This window comes from Equus przewalskii, chromosome 13 (genome assembly GCF_037783145.1).
Source record: "Equus przewalskii isolate Varuska chromosome 13, EquPr2, whole genome shotgun sequence".
In the NCBI taxonomy this organism is placed as follows: domain Eukaryota; kingdom Metazoa; phylum Chordata; class Mammalia; order Perissodactyla; family Equidae; genus Equus; species Equus przewalskii.
In genome coordinates, this window is record NC_091843.1 from 29,866,176 (window position 1) to 29,885,146 (window position 18,971).

General features: G+C 41.8%; 1 protein-coding gene across 7 annotated transcripts in view; it reads left to right on the forward strand.

Annotated features, from left to right (window-relative positions):
- PPP2R2B (protein phosphatase 2 regulatory subunit Bbeta) overlaps window positions 1-18,971 on the forward strand; it is a 436,961-nt gene that overhangs the window by 29,663 nt on the left and 388,327 nt on the right. The gene's annotated exons all lie outside the window — the stretch shown is intronic.

Consider the following 18,971-nt stretch of genomic DNA (forward strand, 5'->3'; position numbering starts at 1 on the left):
AAGCACCGCAGGTTTCAACATTTCTAAAGTCGGTAGCTGGTCATACATCTTCTGTGTGTGATTTGCCTGTTTCTTTTGATCTGACACATTCTTGAAAAAGAGCAATTTCAAGAAAAGCAACTAGGGGTCCAGCTCAGGGCATAGTGGTTGGGTTCGCACCCTCTGCTTCTGTGGCCCAGGGTTCACAGGTTTGGATCCCGGGCGTGGACCTACCCACTGCTCATCAAGCCATGCTGTGGTGGCATCCCTCATAAAAAAGTGTAGGAAGATTGGGGCAGATGTTAGCTCAGAGCCAATCTTCCTCAGGCAGGGTGAGGGGTAGGGGAAAGGGGAAAAAAGAAAAGCAACTGGCAGGCTGCTTTTCAGCTTTAGAGGTTGTCCTAAAAGCGGTACTTGACTGAAGAGGCTGAGGGTGGTAAGGAGCTGTGACTCTGCTTCAGGTCCAGCCACACTCTTCTGGAACTGAGCTGGTGAGCAGGCTGTTCTGAAAACCCACCCTTGTTCCTCGTCCTCAGAGTAGGAGCCTGGGATTGGAGGCTGTGTATATAAAATGAGAGAAGCATGTGTTATGTCATAGGTGGTTTTCAATCAGTACTGACAGAAAAAGGGAGTAGAAATTTGGGATCACTTTTGAATTGAGACTGAGGATGGTAATTTTCATAGACATTGATACTTCATAGATTTTTTTCAATTGGAGATTTCCTTTACAAATTTATTGGTAGCTAAAGAAGATGACCCATTGAGAAATCTTTCCTCCCTCATGGAGAGAAACCTAGTAAGGCCCTAGATACTGGGGAAGGTGAGGGGTAGCATGGATGGAAATTTCCAGGGGAACTTTCCAAATACAAAAGATCTAAATTCATATAGGAAGTTGTCTAGATGACTTTTCTATTTATGATTTGTTCCCCATCCTGTCCTCCAGCTTAGACTTTGAGAACTCAAACACTTGGTCTATTCAGTTGCTGTTTTGTATATTAATCAAATTAAACATTCTACCTCATATAGACAAAAACAATAAGAACTTTCTTGAACTGTTTTTTAATCAAATTTAACTGATTCATTCTATCAAAATGGAAATCCCATTTTGTTCATGTCAAAACAACCTCTGATTCACCAACTATCATCAGATTTAGAAGTGGGAGGTGGGGAGACATGTCTTTAAATTTGTCATAAACCTAATAAAGACAATGGGTGGGGATAATATCATCTGTCAAATGTTAACATGGATGAGGCTCTGGTTCGTAGTGGAAAGAACATGAGTTAAATAAATACCAAGCAACCGGGGTCAAGACACCTAGTTGCTTTATACCCCAGTTTTATCAATAAGTGGAAATGAAAAGACCTACTCCCAAGATGTTGAGAATTAAATGTGAAGTTCTTCCTAAAGCTTGGTACATGATAGGTACTATCCGTTTTTGAGTCCCATGCCCCATGCACTTTCTTAGACATTCAAGTTTTCTTTATTTATTCCATTATCTTAAGCAATGAGTGGTTTCTTCAAACACATCACTGTGTCACCAGAAACCAGTTACACTTATTTAGAGTTTGTCTGAGGAGAAAAACATGTCAGAATGAAGTTGACTTTGTGTTTTTCTTTTTATATTGTCAGTAATCATGTCACCCTGTAGTCTATTCTGGAAAAGTTATGGCTGTGAACTTCATATTTTATTTAATTGAAAAAGCAGAGAAGAAATAATTTGTGCATATCTCTGTGAAAGTCAAATAAATACAAACGACCCAAACAATCCCCTCAGGGGTAATTCTAGACCAACTTTAAGAGCTTCAACAATTCCTAAGCATCTTAGCGGATGGGACATCCTACTTAAAAGACTTGGGTTGTCCTCCCACCTTTGTTTGCACATTGTTTTCTCAGCACAGGAAGATCATGGGCTTTGAATGCCAGCCCTGCCACATGCCAACTGGGTGATGTTCAGTAGTTATTTAACCTCTCTGACCCTTGGTTTCCTCATCTGTAAAACATGGGTAATGTTACGCCCTAGAATGGTTGCAAAGAAATACATTCAGAATGCCATACACAGGGTGATAATAATAATAGGAGTAGCAAATAGTAATAGTAATAATAATCAGCCTTCACTTGTACTTACTATGTCTAAGACATTAAGCACATTATGTACAGTAACACATCTGTACACAGAGTAAACGAACGTGTGGTCCACAAGTATTAGTTCCTTTTCCTTCCCTCTCTCACTCTCAGTCCTCAAGCCTGTTTCTTTATCCATCAGACAGAGATTTGGTTCTCCATCTTGTAGTCAAAATAATTTTGTAAAATATGATCGTGTAACCACTCCACCCCGTCAAACGCAAACACATTTGCATTTAAAACCTCTCAAAGGCTTCCCATGCTCTACCAGGGCCTTCATATTCTGACTCATGCCTGACTCCCCTGCCTGATCCCAAACACACTCCATCTTTCCTGGTCTCCGGCCACACACGTCTTCTTTGATTTCTCAGTATTCTCCCTTCAACCACAAACTTTTGGGATGCTTCTTTCTCCCCTCGGCCCCGTTCCTTATTAATTCTAGCCTTCAACTCTCAGCTCAAGCTGAGAAACCATCCTTGACCCTCAGCTGGTCATAGCTCTTAAAGAACTGGGTTGCTTTACTTCAGAGCACCTGTCATAGTTTGCCATTGTGACCGGACTGATGTAACTCTTTTAACTGTTACATCTGATGTAACTGTTAATACCTGGCCCCCTTCTAGACTGAAGGGAGCAGGACCCTTTGTGGGAGCAAAACCCACAGGTAGTTTGGTCTCTGTTGTACCCCCAACACCAGAACAATGCCCAGTACATAATAGGCACTCAATACGTTTTTGTTGAATGAAAAGATGACAAATACCCAGGTTGTTGCACAGATAAGGTTTAAGAACATACGTGAAAACATTCTTCAAAGCATTAACTCCACATGAATGCAAGTCATTTTAACCATTGCCGGTTGGGGAGCTTTCTGAGGCCATACTTGAGGGGACTGGTTTTATTACCATGCTCTACTTTAACGTGAAATAAGAAGATACAAACAGGAAAAAAAGGCAATTAAATAACACTGATGCACAAACAGGGTTTTGAGAAGACAATTGGACTCTCTTCCCTTCTCTGTGGACCTCATTAAGACAGCACATAACTCCCTCCCCTGTGGTAGGGAAGGATTCATCCAGCAAGATCGTTTCAGGATTAAGGAACAAAATCCCAGTCACGGTCAGAAAGAAGCCATTCCAGACAGGATAGAGGGGACAGGGAGGCCCACAGGGATGAGAGAGCTGGTCAAGTATGAGGAACTTTGCCGATGTTTGCTGGTGGATCTAATTTGGCACCCAACACGGGAGGGCCTTTTTTAGGGGCTAACAAATGAGTAGAGGCGCTTTCTTTTCCTAAAGGGACAGCAGTAATGTGCCTTGCCATGTGCCATTTCCTTCTCCTGAGTTGTCTCATCACATTTCCATGCAGCAAGCCCCTGCTCATCCCTTAAAACTCAGCTCAAGGCAAGCCTTTCTAGGAAGACTTCCTCAACAACTCCAAAGATGGAGTTGTTATTATGAGTCACAAAAACCGCAATAATAGTGGGAAGAAGAAATGAGAAGGAGAAGCTGAACAGTACCACAAGGCCTGTGGATCACTGGCTGTGGGTTGAGGGCTGTGCATGGATAATCTCATTTGCTCCTCACACAATCTCTTGTATCAGAGGCTGTTATCTCCATGTTATAGGTGAGGAAACTGACACACACCTGACTTACCCAGAGCCACGGTTAGGAAAGTGGCAGAGTCGAGACTCAAGTCTAAACCACCTGAATCAAAAATCAGTGCTCTTAACCTTTACATTGCACATTTCCTTCTGAGCATCAGTGTGAGAACAGCCTTCCGATTGTATTGAAACGATCTATTTACACGTCTGTCTCCTGAGAGCCAGTAGCAGCTCGGGCACAGGGGTTCTACCCTTTCCATCTGCAGTCTCTGCATCCTGGTTAGCACAGAACTGGACTCTGATTAGACGCTCAAGAAATTCTTGGGGGCCAGCCTGGTGGCGCAGCGGTTAAGTGCTCATGTTCCTCTTCAGCGGCTAGGGGTTCGCCAGTTCAGATCCTGGGTGCAGACATGGCACCGTTTGGCAGAAGCCATGCTGTGGTAGGTGTCCCACTTATAAAGTAGAGGAAGATGGGCATGGATGTTAGCTCAGGGCCGGTCTTCTTTGGCAAAAAGAGGAGGACTGGCAGCAGTTAGCTCAGGGCTAATCTTCCTCAAAAACAAAACAAAAAAAAAGAAATTCTTAAGTGAGGCAGGAAATGGGAGTGTGGATAAACAGATCCACCTATCTTCTATCAAAGATACTCCTTCAAGAGGAGAAAACTTTTTGAAGCAGGATATCTTCCAATGACACCCAAAAGCAGGCTTATTAGAAATCTAGACACACACACACACACACACAGAGCAAAAAATACACATTTTTAACACTTTATTATGTCATAATAACAAAATAAGTAAAACAGACAGTGCTTTCTGTTTGCTAGGCACAATGTCGCTGTTTGAGAACACGGATATAAGTATGATGGTATATTCCCCACAACAATCCTACAACATAAGCATTGTTCTTACTTTCATTTTATACATAAGGAAACCAAGACACATGGAAGTTAGGTAACTTGTCCAAGGCCACACAGCTGTTAAGTACAAGAGCCAGGATTAGAACCCATGCAGTCTGGTTCCAAAGTACTTGCTAAGAAAGGATTAATTACTATATTTTTGTGCCTTTTTAAACATTTATGAAATTCTCATTTTTCATGGTTTTGGAATTCTCTTCTCAGCCCCCTGCCATGTATTTAGAACCAACCCACTCTTCAGGCCCACATCAAATGCACTTCCACCCACAGCTTACCCTGACTACTCATTTTCTCATCTTCACAAATACATACCTACATTTAAAGTTTCTCCCAAAGGCACATTGTGATTCTCTGTAACATGGAAATAATATTACATTACCTCAAGGGGTTATTGTAAGGATTAAATGAGACAAAGATCTTACATTGTTTGGCATTGCTTTACATTTAAAATTTTCTTTTGACATTTTTATGTATGATAGATGTATCGTCCCTGCATTCATCTAAGGCCAGCCCCCTGCTTGTGAGCTGAATCCACCTGGGTCCCCTACTCAAGCCCCTCACGCCTGCACTTGTCCCCTCTCTCTCTGTTATCATCAAGTCTTTCCTCTCTACAGGATCATTTTTGCAGTCCACAAACATGCTGTAAATCATCTCACTTTAGATACTCATCTCATGGTCCTGTATCCTCCTCCAGTTACTGCCCTATTTCCTACTCCTCTTTTCAGAAAAGTGCCTTGAAAGAGTCATCTACACATACAGTTGCCACCTCTTTTCCTCTGATTTGCTCTTTCCACTCCTCCACCAAAATTGCTCTTGAGAGTCGCCAGTGACCACCACACTGACAAACCCAATCATTCTTTGTCAGTCTTCCTCTTACTACAGCTCTCAGCAGCATCGTCACAGATGATCACTGCTTCCTTCTTGAAAGAGTTTCTTGTCTTGCCCTCAAGACCCACACTTTCTGTTTCTTCTCCCTCACTGGCTAGTCCTCAGGTTCCCCTGCTGGTTCCTTATCATCTTCTCGAACTGTAAATATTGGAGCCCAGGCCTCAGTCCCCTCCATAATCTATGCTTGGTCCTGGGTAATCTCCTCCAGTTCCATGGTCTTAAATATCATCTATTAAATTTGCATCTCCAGCTCCAACCTTTCACCTAAAATACAGACTTGTACTTCTGACCGCCTACCCAACATTTCTACTTGGATGCATAATAGAGATCTCAAAATAGAACTGATTTCCTCTCCAGAAAAACCTGTTTGTCCAGCATTCTTCCCCAGCTCAGTGAATAAGATCTCCATTCTCCTAGTTACTCAAGCCAAAAACCTCAGAGTCATCTTTGATTTCCTTCTTTCTCTCCTATTCTTCTTCCAATTCTACAGTAAATCCTCTAGGCTTAACCTAAAAATATCCAGAATCCAATCACATCTTATCACATCCATCACTCAGATGTTTCTTCATCAAAGAGGCCTTTCCTGGCCTTCCCATCTAAAACATCACACACACACACACACACAAACACACATACACTCCCCAGTTACTTTTACCCTGCTTTATTTTTACTTCATAGCAATTATCTTTACCTGACACGTTATATATCCATTTATTTATTTATTGCCTCTCTTTCTACATCATAGGATGTAAGCTACATGAAAGCAGAGGCTTTCTCTGTTTTGTTCATTCCTATATCTCCAGTACCTAAAATAGTTTCCAGTATGCAGGAAACATGTAACAGATACTTGTTGATTGAATGAATGGATGTGTGGACGAACACTTATATGAAGTCTTAGTAACACAGTGGAAAGAATGGGCGGGCTCTGAAACCAGATGAAGCTGAGTTCCAATCTCAGCACTGATGGTTACCTGCTGAGTAACCTTCAGTTACTTAACTGGTGTATTTCCTTCTCTAATAATAGCATATCAAAGGATTTTTATGAAGGTGAAAAAGATAATGTTTATAAAACACCTGGCATAATGCCTGTGAGTGTTCAGTGAATGGGACTCAATGTTATTTTTTGGTATTCCTCACTGCATATACTACAGCGACAGTCACATATAGGCACTAATAGTTCCATGTGGATTGAATTTTTTGCCTACCTACATAGCTAGCATGATTGTGGACTTGTTATATGCCGGATCCTGTGCTAAATACTCTATAGTTACTACCTCACGTAAATCTCACAAAGACATCATGACATAAATACTACTGTTAATTGTCCTCATTTTACAGATGAGGAAACAAGGCACAGAACGGTGTAGTAACTTACACAAAACCACATAGCTAATATGTGGTAGATCAGGGTTTGCACCCAGACTGCCTAACTCCAGAGTCCAGGCTCTTATCTGCCCCATAGTACTGTCTACAACATTTCATGCATTGTTCTCAGCTCATGGGAACTTAAAAGATGAAAAAGACTCATCCCTATTTTAAGAAGTTACAGTCTGGCAGAGCAGAGAAAGGCAGATGCACACGACTCCAACAGTAGGTTTTAACCCTGGCTATGCATGAGAATCACCTGTGGCAAATGTACAGGGCCGTCTCCACCACAGCCCTGTTGAATCAGACTGGAAGTGGGCCCCAGGAATCCTGGTTTTTAAGGTTCCCCAGGTGAGTCTTCTGATCAGTCAGAGGCAGGAACCTGAGTCTGTGATAAACAATGGTACGGGTTGAGGAGTATATTCAAAGCTTAAGGGAAGAGCTCTGGGAGAAAGTGATTGATCATTTGCGGATCCCACTGAAGTGACAGAGTAAAATCCTGCAGCTGAGAACAGGTTGCTTTCGGTCAAGACCTTTGATGTCTGGCAGAAAAGTGGCTGTCCTGGGAAGATTCAAGGTCAGTGTCATCCACTTACACGTACAATGGAAGTCTACTGAGCATTTGTCTGTTTCATGGCAGCTATGAATTTGCTTCAAGATTTTATATTCAGGTACTGGCTAACACATCTACCTAATATAGAGAAAGGCATTCAACTTCTTGGGCTTTAGTTTTGCCATCTATGAAAAGGATAAAAATTATGCACATATCAAAGACTTGCTTTAGTAAGTAAATGTGATAATTCATACAGAGTATATAGTGTGGTACCCAGTGCGAATTAAGAGCTCGATAAGAGTTGACTGTTGTTATTATTAATATGATTCATATTAGTAGAAGCCCCGGAAATCAACTCTTGCCTGTGCACTTTGATATAATGTGGCGATGGGAAGAGTCCTGGACCAGCTGTCCAGACACCTAGATTCCGGTCCTCTTCTGACATTGATGTCCCTTGGGAAATTGGCTGATCCTGCAGTGCCTTGGAATCAAATGGGAATATTATAAAAGCTGGTGGTGTTGGTGTGAGATTAAATGATAGTGCTTTGTGAAGTACGTCCCCCCCCCCCTTGAGTCTTCCTGTATTAAATCAGAAACTGGGACCAGTAACCCATTTTCAAGTGTTTCTAATAAAAGCCATAAGGAACTCAGCAGCTGATAAAAAATAGGGAGGAGAGAAAATAATGTTTAATAAAAGCCATCTTGGTGCCAAGCACTCTCCATGTGTTATTATCACATGCACATAACTATCACAAGAATTCTGCTTGATGGTATCTACATTTTATGGGGAAGATATTGAGAGAGGACTGATGAGGTGAAATATCTATTTGGAAAAGACTTTGGCTTTGGAATCAGATAAACGAGTTCCAAGTATGACTTATAATTAGTTATCCTGTGAGTGCCTGTTTTCTCAACTATAAAATGGAGGTAATAATGCTTGCTTTTCATGCTTATTGTAGGTATTAAAGACAGTGAGTGGAATGTGCCTAGTAGCCACTTAACAGATGGTACCTGTACTTACTGTAACAGTACCTTTGTCCAGGTCATACCAGGGGTGACACCAAGCTGGTCTGATTGCAAATCCTGGGTTCCTCCCATTTCATCATGTTCCCATCAAAAAAAGTTCCGTTTCTCATTCTTTGATTCTTTCAATCTATATCTCCTTGACTGGTGCTTGCTTGCAATATACAGTGGTCAGTGCTATTCTGATTTGTGTTTCTGAACTCGTTGTTTGTCTTTTGTACTTGTGCCCCAAGGCAATTCCTTCATTTTGACTCAATTTTATAAATCTAATAGAAAAATCACTGGCGGTGAAATCATCACCATCGTTAGAAAGACTGGCCCATTAGTTTTCTGAGTCATTGTTTCTTCACTGGCAGATTGAGCTGGAAGAAAAGATAGGCAGAGATGGAAGGGCCTTTATCTTTACAAGTGTCTGCAAAAGCTCAGTTAATAAGAGAAGCAAACAGAAGGCAAACAACTGTGTGGCTTCAAAGATGTGTGTGAAAGCCACTCCAGATCCTATTGTTGATACACAGGATGCCTCTTTCCTGGAAATTTTAGGAGCAAATTCAGTAGTCAGTGAAGCTCCTTGCAAGAGAAGTTATTTATTTATTCAAAAAATACAAACACACACATAAAGAATCTCTCTCATATATGTCAGATATTGGCTGGCAGTGGGTTCACTGCTAGTAAAAATAGATATGGTTCCTACCCTTATGGAATACGAATAAATTAATCTAATAAACTAACATAAACTGAAAATGCTGCAATGGAGAAGACATGATGTTAGACAAGGCCTAATAGGGTTTTGTAATGTGCAGGAAGAAAAGGATGTCTTCAGCTGAAGCAGTGAAGAAGGATGTCAAGTGAAGCAGTGTCAGTTGAGCTAAGATCTGAAGGGTGAATGAAACTTAACTAGGCAGAATGAGAGAATTTTCCAGGCAAAGGAGAGCATGTTTGCAAGGGCATGTTAACAGAAGGTCATGGTGAATGGTAGGTTCTGAAGGAAGGCCAGTGTGCTTGGGGCATAGAGACCAAGAAGGATTACAGTGGAGAATGAGGCTTTAGAGTGGTGTGACCCCATGTGTCCCTGTGATATGAATTATGGAGTTTGGCCTTAATCCAAAGGGCAACTAGAAATTATTTAAGGGTATAAATTTTGCAGGAAAAAAACTGACCACATTTGCAGCATGAAAAGATTCTTATGACTGCTGTGAAGAGAATAGATCAGAGGGGCTAAGAAGGAATGGACACATTTTAAGGAGTTGGCCACTCAAAACAGAAATATGTGGTTGCTAACAGCAGTCCTTATTGCTGCATTACAGTAGACTTGTGGATAGCTCCAGGATGCCACAAATTCCTCAAGGTGTATTTGTGTCTGAATAGAACATTCTTATGAACATGGAAACATGTCCATTATCTTGGCATCCAGACAAAGAAATTTTTATTCTCAATGAGCAATGGCAGGATCACACTATGCTCTGTTTTGAAGATGCAGTAAACATTCCAGGCATTGAAAAATAGAGTGAGTTTGCTCTTCCAGACACAGCATTTGCAAAGCACAACATTTAGAAGGAAGAGAAAGGCTGTCTTAGGACAGAACCAATAAGTTGCTGCATCAAAGCCTCTAGAGAGAACGCTACATAAGCTCAGCTATGTATATTTATATATAAACAGCAAAGTGGCCCTCTTCGGGGAGAGTTGACCAAAAGTCAGTCTTATGAGCAAAGGTTAGGAAGCCATGTCCTATGTTAAATATGAAGCACTCTTTTCACGGTCCTATAACCAGATGATAGAATGTCTAAGAATGTGGGCAGGAACCCTACATTTAAAATTCTTCAGGAGCCAAGCAGATAGCATTAACCAAGAAGGCATGACATTGGCTACCATGAAGTTGTGTGTTCAGCCTGGCCTAATGGCAACACAATTCAGTTAAAAACAAAAAGAAAAACAACACCAACCCAGGTCTTTATACCACCCATTTCCATCCATTGGAAAGGATCATAGAATATCTGTTTGGGAGAAAACTTGAAACCATCTAGTCCAGTCCTTCACAGGCTCCCTGAACCGCCTCACAATGTTCCTGATAAGATAGTGATGGAGAGCTTACCCTCTGCCAAAGCTGGCCATTCTACGTCTAGACAATGCTGCCTGCGCCTAGATCTTTAAGTTGAACTGGAAGCTATTTCTTAGAACCACCAAATCATAAATCTGAGACTATTTTCTACATGTGTACAAGGATGGTTTTCATGCCCTGCACAGGCTCGAGATTCCGTCTCCTTCAAGTAGCCTCCTAGGCCTTCACCTACAGTCAGGCTGATAATAAGGAGGATTTAGGTGCCAGGCCCTGTTCGAGGTATTTTAATGTATTAGCTCATTTAGTTCTAATGACAATATAGGGAAGAGGAAACTTCTATTATCCCCATTTTACAGAGGCAGACACTGAGGCCCAAAATAGTAATTAACTTGCCTAAAGTCACATGGTTAGCAGGCAGCAGAGGCAGGATTTGAACCCAGGCATACTGGCTCCAGGGCTTTGTTCTCTGTCCTCTGATATGAAGGAAAAGCACAGTCTTTGCTGAGACAGTCTTGCCTTTGCATCCAAGTTCCAACACTTCCCATGGCCAACTGACTACTCCTGGCTAAGCCTCCTTTTCTTCATCCATGAGATGGTGATCATAAACCCTACCTCAGTGTTGTTGTGAGATTAAATAAAATAATGTATGCAAAGCAGCACAGCGCCTTGCACATACTGTATACTCATTAAAGACTGGTTGAATAAATTAATGTGTGAATAAACAAGTGAAGACCTTCTGGGCCTGCCCTCCCTAGCAAAGCTTTCTTACCCTTTGCCCCAATTCTCAAGCAAAATACCCAATTCGTGTTGCCCTCAGGAGGTCAGCCAGGAACAGGGAGTCACAGCATAAACGAAGGACAGTAGACTGAGAGAGGAATGAGAATAAAGGTATCATAGATTATCACCATAAATCATTGCTCCACTCCCACCAATCCAGACTCTAGAGTATTTGGCAGCCTAGAAATAAAGCAAACAAGCTACCAGACGGTGGACATTCGGATTGTGTAATGTCTCTGTTCAAATCCCACCAATGGCTTCCCGTTTTACCCAGTAAACTCTCACGTCCTCCATGGCCTACAAGGCCTAGGTGACCCTCACCTCATTATCTCCTCTAACTTTCCTCTTCATTCACCCCACACCAGCCACACTGACCTCCTTGCTGTTCCTCAAACACCAAGCACACTCCCTCTCCAGGACCTTTGTCCTTGTTGTTTCCTCTGCCTGGAGTGTTCTTCCCTCAGCCACATGGTTCCTTCCCTCATTCCTTTTAAGTCTTTGCACAAATACCATCCTTCCCCGAAGCCTTCCTGCCGACCTTATCTGAAAGGGCACGCCTCCCCGGTACTCACCCTTCATTTTATGAGTAGATTTTCTCTCTGCCTCACGTCTTATACATTTGGATTTGCTCATCATGTTTCTCCTCCTAGACCATGGGCGCCATGAGAGCAGGTCCTTTGTGCTTTAATTCGCCATTGCACCTGCTCGCAGGAGGTGGGGACAAGTCTTTGTTGAGTAAATGATCAATAAGCTTGGTGAGTAGCAGCAGCAGGCAGGTGGAGTGACCCACAAGTGTTCTGCCTCCCTTCTTCTAGGACAGTGCTTCCCAAATGTGAGCATACATAAGGATTATCTGCAGTGCTTGGTTTAAAATGCATATTTAGGGGCTCACACCCCCTCCTAAAATTCTGGATCAGTACATCCTGAGTGGATCCCAAGAACTCCCATTTTCAAGAAGCCCTGACGCCTGCTGAGGAAGGAACCCCAAGTGCAGTACTTCAAGAAACACTGTCCTAGGATAACAGAAAGTAAAAAAAATATACAAGCAACACTACTGAGTTTTGCATGGTTTCCTTCCTCCCTCCATGTCTAGTCCAAGAGGTGGGAACTCTAGACTTGGCATCAGGGAGAGATGCTCGTGGAGAAAAGGGGGTTACATGTACTGTTGATAAGCACCCTGATCTCGAAGTCTCATTTGGAGATTGGCTGGCTGCAGAACTGCAGAAACAACATCAGTTTCCTCCCTGGCCTGTGCAGAGCAGTTTCTGAATGGTGCAGCCTGTGAGTGGGGCAGGGCACCCCATTGGTCCTGGCAATTCACATCAAACTAGGTAGCAGGAGTTGGAAGAGACATTGAAGCCAGGTTCAGAGCCCCGCCCACCACCTTGCAGAGAGATTAGGTGAACTGCCCAAAGCACACATCTAATTAGTGTGAGAACTGGGCCTGAAACCCAGGCTGTGGCTGCACTGTGGTGTTTTGGCCTCTGTAACCCTTTGAAAGTGGTTTGACTGTTCCTAACAGTCCTGTAAATATCTTAGAATAAATGTGCTGACCTGAGTAGAGATTCTATATGGGGGAGGGGGGGGTCCTCAAGGATATGCTGTAAAGAGTCGATTTCCTTTTGCGTTGAGGGTATGAGTGCTAAGAAGTCCTCAGGAGAGAACTAGCTTTGAGGTACTTTTAAATGGCTGGTTAGGGATGTGTAATGGCACTGTTATTTCACAGTTTTTGAAAGGAAGATCATTTTTCTTTGAAATTGGCCCTATTTACACACAGAATCATCTTAAAAGACTATTATCTGGTATTAATCCTTCAAGAACTTTCTCGAAGTGCTGTCTTCCCCACGTTGGGTACCTCACAATGTAATTCAGGACCGGGGTATGTAATGTATGTTTCCCCACATTGTGCCTCTCAAATGCCACCAAGCAATGGGCCGACCTGGACTGTGTAGAGCTCAGGCCTGGAGATTTGGGGCAGTCATGTATTGTCTGAACTGGTTCTCCTACCATTTCTCCTGCTCCGATCTCAAATGTGCCACTGTGCCAACTTACACTCTCTCTTCTCTGACCCAGGCTAAGTTTGCTGTACATGCTGAGAACAACTTCCTCCAAATTCACTTCATTTGCACTCATTTCCAGTCTCCTGTTTGGAAATTGTATTTTTGGCTCTGATTCAGATAAATTCAAACGGAGATGATAAATGGAAATGATCCTATAGGAGAAGCAGTGGCCAAGGCTTTAGTTACAATTCTCTATTGATCCTCAGATATGCTCTGGGCATCATACAAATTATTTATTTGATGCAGCACTATCGGGTTGTAGCACAGACCTCAGTAAATTGATTAAAGTTTGAGGCTTCCAGCAATAGCCAACCTTCATTTAAAGAACCACTTCCCCAGCAAAACTCGATTTTACCAGGTGGAAAAAGCCCTCATCCACTCTATAAATTTTAGCTTCTTAAAAGTTAGGTTCCCAAAGCTTGCAACTTAACAGGGTAAACAAATGAAATAAGGTGTGTTCCAGGCAGCTGGGACAGTGCTTGGGGCTCAGCAGGGACTCAGTAAATGTTTGCTCCATTCTGTTCTTCCACCTGCCTTTGTCTATAGACACAACTTAGTGTTGGCTCATTTGTTGGTCCATTTATTAAATATTTCTTGGGCACCTACTATGTGTTTAGCATGATTCTAGACAGTGAGTATCCAGGGGTATAAGAGACAGATGGATCCCTGCTCTCATGGACCTTATGTTCTGGTGGGGGAAGACAGGCAATAAACCATTGGAAACATTAGACCCAAGACAAGTTGGGAACCAAAATAAAGCAAGACCTAGACAAGGATGTAAAATTTAAATGACCTTTGCAGATACCTACCTACAGAAATACCCACCAAGTTGGTCTTCCAGCAAATAAGCTTCATACCTGGTCTCCTTGGCAGCCCTCAGAGCATTCACAGCTCATTTTGGGTGCTTAGTGGCAAGTATTTCTCAGGCCTCTATGCAGATCTCTCCTTCCCGTCTGGCTCTCTAATTCTACACAGAGTGGTGGGCAGATGCTGCCTGTAGCATGATCTTCTGCAGAAGTAAAGCCCTCTGGGAGGTGAGTCTGCAGACCCCAGGGACAGCATTAATTCATTCAAATGTGTTTTTTTTTTCCAGAGGAAGATTTGCCCTAAGCTAACATCTGTTGCCAATCTTCCTCCTTTTCTCTTCTTTTCCCCCATTCCCACCCCTGAACCTCCAGTACACAGTTGTGTATAGTCATAAGTTCTTCTGGTTCTTCTCTGTGAGCCTCAGCCACAACATGGCTACTGACAGACTAGTGGTGTGGGTTCGTACCCCGGAACCAAATCTGGGCTGCCGAAGTGGAGCATGCCAAACTTTAACCGCTGGGCCATTGGGACTGGCTCCATTCAAATGTTTTTAAAGTCTCTGTGAGGTACCAGGCCAAGATAAGGCTCTGGAGAAATTTCAGGAAATAAAGCATCCACTGCCCCTGACCTCATGGTGCTTGCATTCTAGGAGGGAAAACAAACAACAAAAACAGAACTTTCAAATAGTGATCAGGGTTGGGAAGAAAATAAAAATAGGGTAAAGAGCACAGTGAATGGGGAATGACGAGTTACCAGGAATAGTGTGGACAGGGAAGGCCTCTCTGAAGAGGGATATCTGAGGGGAGACTTGATTAATGAGACTAAGAGCCCAGGGAAGAGCATTCCAGGCAGAGAGACCTGCAAGCACAGAGACCTGGAGGCTGGAAGAAAGGTGCTGTACTCAAGGAATAGAAAGGTCTTGGTGGAATACCACATCCTTTTGTGGTAGATTTTATAGCTTACTGTGGGGATAAAAAAAAAATCTTCTCAAATATTTACACCCTATGATTCATTATACTTTTCAAAGAAGCAGTGTATATTAGTAGTTAAAAACAATTGGATTCTAGAGACAGCATATCAAGGAATAATTTAATGATTTTGTCCTGGTGTCAGGCTGCCTGGGTTCAATACTGGATTTTTGATCCACTAGCTGAGTGACTTCTAGCAACTTACTTAATCTTTCTGTGCCTCATTTGCCATAAAAGGGAGATAAGAATAGTGCCTGTTGCATGGAATCTTCTGGTGATAAATTGAGAATGAACACAAAGCACTTAAGAGCACATGTGCTCAAAGCATGTTAGCTATTATAATCTCTCCATTGTTTCTTCTAGAAGCTCACTTTCTTGACCATTTTCGCCATCCTTTTATCCCACCAACCACTCATTAAATAGATTTCTGAACATAAAGTCGAAAATAATTTCCCCAAATCTTTTTGATTTGGGTGCCACTGAAATCCTTGAAAAGTTTTCAGTGTAGCTGAATAAAGGGAGGCCTCATAAAATCCTCATTAAGTTGATTCTAGGCTCTGGACAATGCTTGCCCCAGGGGAGATGGTTGGGACTACACTATATAAATAGTGCTCCTCCATCATTCTCTTCTTCCTTTCTGCTTTTTCATGGCATTTATTATCATTAGTCATGTGATACATCTATTTATTATGTTGCTGAACCTATAAAAAAGTAAACTCTATGAGAACAAGGACTTTTTTGTCTTGTTCAATGCACCATTCCCAAATCTGTCTAGCAGTGTTCAAATAATAGAACTCAATACATACTTGTTTATTGAATTATATATCTATACAGCCCTAAAAACATACCAGGTAGTGGGTTGCTAATGGGTCAAAGAGCCTTAGTTCTAAAAATATCCCATATTTTTAATGCAATCTGAGTTGTCAGCTTCTCAGTGACCCAGGAGGGCAATGATTCACTGGGAGGATCTGATCCAATAAATACAAAATATTACATTCATTTATGATTCACTTACTCATTCAACAAATATTTATTAGGTCCTGACTTCATGCCAGGTAGCGCTTTAGATGCTGGTGTACAATGGTGAATAAAATAGACACGATCCTCACCCTCAGAAGATTGGAGTCTAATGCTTATAAAAAGCATCTCCTCGCCAGCTTCAGCAATATTGTCTTTTCATATGAATCTGAAGACTAGAACCTAGAAATTAAATAAAACCTGGCAATGTGCCCAAGAGTGGGCAGTCAGGAAATGCTATTCCTGGCTGACTCATCCCTCCTCACACCACTCCTGGTGTACTGGTGGTTTGCAGTACTGTGCTACAGATGGCCCACATGTACGTTTCCCCACGGCACACAACAGTTCCTCTCTCGCCCTAAACACACACATGCATGCCCATGCGCCCGTGCGTGCGCGCGCACAAACGCGCGCGCGCACACACACACACACACACACACCATCCAATATAAAACTCTTATTCAGCACCAAGAACTCGTCCCGAGGCACTGGAAATGAAATCCCAAGTAGCACAAGGAGCATAAGGTAGCTAGGAATAAGAATTTGCCAGTCTTGATAACTCTTTGCAGCACGTGATATCACACCCTCGATTTGCCAGCTGCTTGTTTGTAAGACAAACTAGATTGTATTGAGGGAAACTTTTAAAAAGGAGGCAAAGGCAATTACTGCAGGAGGACTTTCAGAGTGTGAGGTGGCAGAGATCTGAGTCCATATGTGTAATCTCCCAGATTCAAGGAGAAGTTCCCATCTGACTCACTTTTTGTCTATAATTTACTCACTTGGAGCTCAGATTGCCTTGGATCGTGATGTCAGGAGTCACTCTGTCTTGAGTCTGGTCTGATTTTTTTTTTAAAGATTGGCACCTGAGCTAACATCTATTGCCCATCTTTTTTTTCCCCCTTCTTCTTCTCCCCAAAGCCCCACAGTACATAGTTGTATATTCTAGTTGTAGATCCTTCTAGTTGTGCTATGTGGGACACCACCTCAGCATGGCCTGATGAGTGGTGCCATGTCCATACCCAGAACCTGAACTGATGAAACCCTGGGCCGCTGAAGTGGAGCACATGAACTTAACCACTTCACCATGGGGCCAGCCATTGATCTGGTCTGATTTTAACACTGTTTTGTTCCCTAGGTAAACCTGTGGTATAGCCTCATTCAAACCATTGAGCCCACAGCCCCTTTGGTTGTGATTTAACTGTTTAATGCCTACATGTATATTTTCTCCCAAAGAAACTGTGGGTTCCTTGAAGAGCTGTGTGTCAGCATGTTTGGACTCTCAAGTTAGACAGCCTGGGTTTACCTGACTCTACTGCATGTTAACTTGAACAAAGTTGCTTAAACTCTCTGACACTATGGTTTGCTCCTCTGTAAAGCTGGGCTCATAATAATGTCTTCCTCATAGAACTGCTGTGGAATTAAATGAGCTAATTCACAGAAAGTGGGTAGCAAAATTCCCGACATATTTAAATTGTCTAACAACATTTGCTAATGTTCTTTTTGATATCTACCCTCCACTACATCCACCACTTGCTGATCTAGACAAAAAGTAAGCCATCACTAAATTGTTACTGATTCAAAAAACAGCCTTCCCAATGATATGATTGTATTTAATGGATTTTGAGGTTGAGGTTGATCCCCCAACTACATAAAAACAATCATGTTTTGTACCCCAAGATATTAATATAGAAAAAAAATTCTGAGAAAATTTGTTGACCAGAAGCAGCAATTATTAAAACACTGAAAAATGCCTCAACATGTTTATATTTTCATGATGGCAAACAACCAGGTAGAAAATTAAAATTTTAGCCAATTATCTAGACCTCTAAACTCTCCTTTTCCTTCATGTTTCAGCTAGACAGTTGAAGTTGCACAGAGATGATCTCTTGGTCTATGTGGTCTTTTACCTTCCTGAGATTTTTCTTAACTATTTTTCTCTCTTCCTAGTCTCTCCTATTTCAAACTGCAAACTTCTTGGTGGTATGTGAATGACTTTCTACTTTGCATGTAATTTATTTTTTTTTTGGATAACAGAATGAATGGGTCAAGCTAAGCCCCAAGATTAATCGGTCAAGCAAAGTCAGTCTTTCTGATTTTCTTGAATTCAAAGTGTTGAAAGTTCACTAATTAGACAGTTGTTCTAACAGGAGAGAAAGAGATCCACAGACAATGACCTGACTTTGGTTTGTCCTTCCTTCTGGGGATGATGCTAAATTAGCTGAGTTCAGAGTTTGCTACCAAAGTGTTTTATCTAGTCATCATGATATGAATTGCTTACTCTCTCTCTCTCTTTCCCACCATCACTGATAAACAAAACGTTTGCTGGAAGGAAAAAAGAGGCACAGTGATCCAAAATTCCTGCATATATCCTGGTTCCTTTGTTTCCGGAGTTCACTTGAGAAGTAAAAAAGAATATTGGTTAGCTTTGTGGCCTTGGGAAAGTAATGGAAACATTCCAAACATCCGATTTCTAAAGTATGGATTATAATAGGATCTAATGCCGAGGGTTGGTGTAATAAATAAATGAGATAACCCAGCACATTGTCTGGTACCAATAAGAGATCAATATATGTTAAATCATTTTTATTACAAGAAGTTGGTAATAGTTCTGAAGGACAGAGAAAGTATAGGCAAGGGAAAAAATATAGATTTTAAACATTACCTACTATATTTCCTTTTAAGAAAGGAAAGAATAAACAAGGACTCATCCCAAAGAAATGACATTTAGAACAGCAATGGTGTGAGAGCTTGAGAGCATCTCCCTTCCATTTATTCATTCACATATTTTTTCTTCAAATAAGTAATGAGCACCTATTGTGAGTCATATATTTAGATGTTGGGAAAAT